We start from the raw sequence: 3621 nt of genomic DNA, 5'->3' as shown, positions 1-3621 counted from the left end.
AACCTTTCCTTGACTTTTTACAATAATGAACTAATACTATATTTGTCCTTCTGTGATTGACTTATTTCACTCAGCATAATGTCCTCCAAGTTCATCCTTGTTATGTGGTGTTTTACAGAGTCTACGTTATTATTTAGTGTTGCATAGTATTCCATTGTGTGTATGTACCACAATTTGGTTATCCATTCTTCTGTTGATGAACACCTAGGTTGTTTCCATCTTTTTGTGATTGTATATATTGCTGCGATGAACATGTGTGTGCGTATATCTGTTCTTGTCCTGGCTCTTACTTCTTTAGGATATACACCTAGTAATGGGATTGCTGGGTCAAATGGTATTTTTAATTCCAGCTTTTTAAGGAATTGCCATACTGCTTTCCACAGTGGTTGTAACCATTTTACATTGCCACCAGCAGTGTATGAGAGTCCCAGTCTCTCCACATCCTCAACAGCATTTGCTATTTTCTGTCTTGTTGAACTTTGTTACTAGTGTAGAGTGTTTTTAAATGGTTGAAAAAAATCAAAAGAAAGTTAATATTTTTTATGTGAAAATTGTATAAAAATATTTTATTGCCCATAAATAAAGTTTTACTGAACACAGCTACACTTAACTCTTATTGTCTGTGGCTGCTTTTGTGTTACGGTAGCAGAACTGAGTAATTGTGACAGGGACTATATGGGCTGTAAAGCCAAATATTTACTATCTGTCCCTTTACAGAAAAATTTTGCCAACTCCTGGGATAGGTAATAATTTTGATCTACTGAGATAAGAAATTAAGGAAGAACATATGTAGGAGAAAATAACACATTGCCATGAGTATTGATTATTTGTGTCAGAGGTGCTTCTGAGATATATAGGCCTGGAAGACAAGGGCATATATGTGTCTGGATTCTGAAGAGAGCTTAAGATAGAGAGAGATATGGGAAGGGAGGATAGTAGGATCAAGATGACTGGATGTAAGAAGAGTTCTCAGCCCTTGCTGCATATTGGAATCACCTGGGGTATTTTCAAAACAAACAGACAAACACGAAGAACCTACCCCAGAGATTATGATGTACGTCAGCTGGGGGTGGGAAATGGGGTACGTGTATGTGTAAGAGAGCAAGAGAGAAAACAGACACTTGGGCACCAGGATTTTTGAAAAGCTCTGCAGGTAATTCTGATGTGCTGTCAGCTTTGAGAACCACTAGTATAGAGAAGGTTGAGGATGGATCTCTAGAACACCAGCATTTAAGGGGCAGTTCTAGATCTCCTGAGGAGAAGCAATACCACTGGAGTGATGATGAGACTCGTGTACAGATTCTGCAGTTTGGCAGAGTAAGAGAAGGATTGAGAAACTCCCTTTTGGAGATCATTGTTGACTTGATCAAGAAATAGTTCCTGTGAAGAGGAGATGAGATATACTTCAAAGGGTGATGGTTTGAGATGAGGTAAAAGAGGCATTAATTGTGACCTATTAAGAAAGTTGACAGGGAAAAGAAGGGGAGAAGGTGATAGCCAAGATGGGAGCCTTTGGAGATAAAAGTGCAAGGGAGATTTTTAGAAATTATAAAGCCCTGAGCCTATTTTTGTGTTGAGGGAATTAGCACTCAGAATGGAAACAGCCTGGAATTATTGTCTCAGGTGCCATCACTCAGTTTTCGTAGAAAGAGAGAAGGAGCTAGATTTTAAGTACTTACTGGAATAATCTTAATACAGCCTTTCTGAAATTGTGTGCTGATGTGCTTCTATATTAAATGCATTGCCAGTGTGGCCAGAAAAAGAAATGGACCAAGGTATTGAGAAGGTAGGCAACTGTTTACTGTCATCTTATCGGAGGTTTGGTCTCATCTGTGAGAACAGGAGAATAAACAGAATGGGTTCAGTAGCCTCTTCTGAAAGTCTGTAATTTAAACTAATACAGCATTTAATTAAATAAATGAGAAAGTTGAGCTTATAAAATGTCTGTGAAGCTCATTGACTTATCTTTTAGTTCTTTAGTACAGGAGCATGTGCTGTTTTTGAAGAATGCCAGCAGTTCGGTTAATCTCCTTTGGTGAGTTTGTCCATATTGTGTACAAAGTATACCAGTATAGCCTGCCATTGTAATGTTCCTTTGAGAGGAAAATCTAGCATAACTTACTTTAATTTTTTTTAAAAATTATAATACATGATCATTTAATAATTCTTGGAAAGTATAGAAGATAACCCACTATTGTTAACATTTTGGTTTATTCATTGGGAATACTTTTTCCCTCATGGATTTCGTTTCTCCATCGAGACAAACCACACTTAATATATGTGCCAGTTGGGTTCTCCAGAAAACAGACACTGAGATGGAGTTGGAGAGCAAAGGACTTAGAGGGTTGTAATGCCTGTGAAGAAAAAAAAGGGAACAGGGTTGGGTATGAGAAGCCATCAGATTGCAGTGCACACCCGACAAAGTTTCTGTCTGCTGAGATTGCCTGGTAGAATAGTATGGCATTGGGCAGAAATAGCTAGGCCACGTTGCCCAGTCATTGGCTTGGAGGCATCCTGAGGAGAAAGTTCCCTCTGCTTGAAAGCTGAGGCAGGTTCTGAAGAAGCTAACAGCAGGAAGCTGTCAGCTAACCACACTCCTTGCATCTGGGCAGCAAGTCTTTACTTGAAGGGGTCTGAACAGTGTATCATGATGCAGAGTATTGTGTCCTACTTTTTCTATTTAACTCTCATAAGTGGTTTATTTTGTCATCTTCATCAGTGGATACACAATATTCGAACAAGTGCTTGTTTATATATTCATTCCCTTGTTCTCTGAATTTTCCATATTAATAAAAATAAGGCCGTGAACATCTTTGTATTTAGGATTATATTCTTTTTTTTTTTTTTCTTTCTTAGCATTTTTTCTTTAAATTGTGATTTGGGTGAAAATTTACAGAGCAAATTAACTTTCCATACAGCAGTTTACATATACTTTGTCTCATGACATTGACCACAGTTTACCACAATGCATCATCTCCCCTCCTACTTCCTCCCGATAGTTACCTCTTCCCTGTGTCCATCCCTCCATGGACTCCTGCCCCATGAGCTGTCTCCCTGTGCATAGGCAGCCCTTCTCTCTGAGTGATTGTTCTCTCCAAGGAGTGTACCTACCTCAGGTAAATGTTCAACTCATATGCCTGTCTTCTGTTTGGCTGGAAACCACAGATGTGGCTTCAATTCCAGACCTGAAGGGCAGCTAGGGGCCATAGTCTCAGTGGTTCCACCAGGCACTATCAGACCAGCAAACCTGGTCCCACCCCCCTTTTATTTTTTTCTCCAAATGATTTTGAGTTTTGTTCCACATTGTTCTCCCTCTCTATCAAGAATTTCCTACATAGACCCTCTTCCAAGTGGATGACAGTGGTAGCCGGGCACCATCTAGTTCTTCTGGTCTCATAGTCGTATAGGCTGCAGATCAGATGGTGCACCAGTTGCTAGGACTAATTGTTTCCGTTAATTTTGGTTTTCTTCATTCTTCTTTGCTCTGCACGAGGAGAGACCCATTGTTGCATCTAGATGGCAGTGTGCTAGCTTTAAAGATCCCAGTCGCTACTTGCCAAAGTAGGAGGTGGAACAATGTTTTATATAGTGTGTTATGCCAATTGAGCTTGATGTCCCCTG

The sequence above is a fragment of the Orycteropus afer genome, unplaced genomic scaffold (assembly GCF_000298275.1).
Source record: "Orycteropus afer afer isolate SDZICR_OR568_19922 unplaced genomic scaffold, OryAfe1.0 scaffold00020, whole genome shotgun sequence".
Classification (NCBI taxonomy): domain Eukaryota; kingdom Metazoa; phylum Chordata; class Mammalia; order Tubulidentata; family Orycteropodidae; genus Orycteropus; species Orycteropus afer.
Note: the sequence above shows the minus strand (reverse complement) of the source record.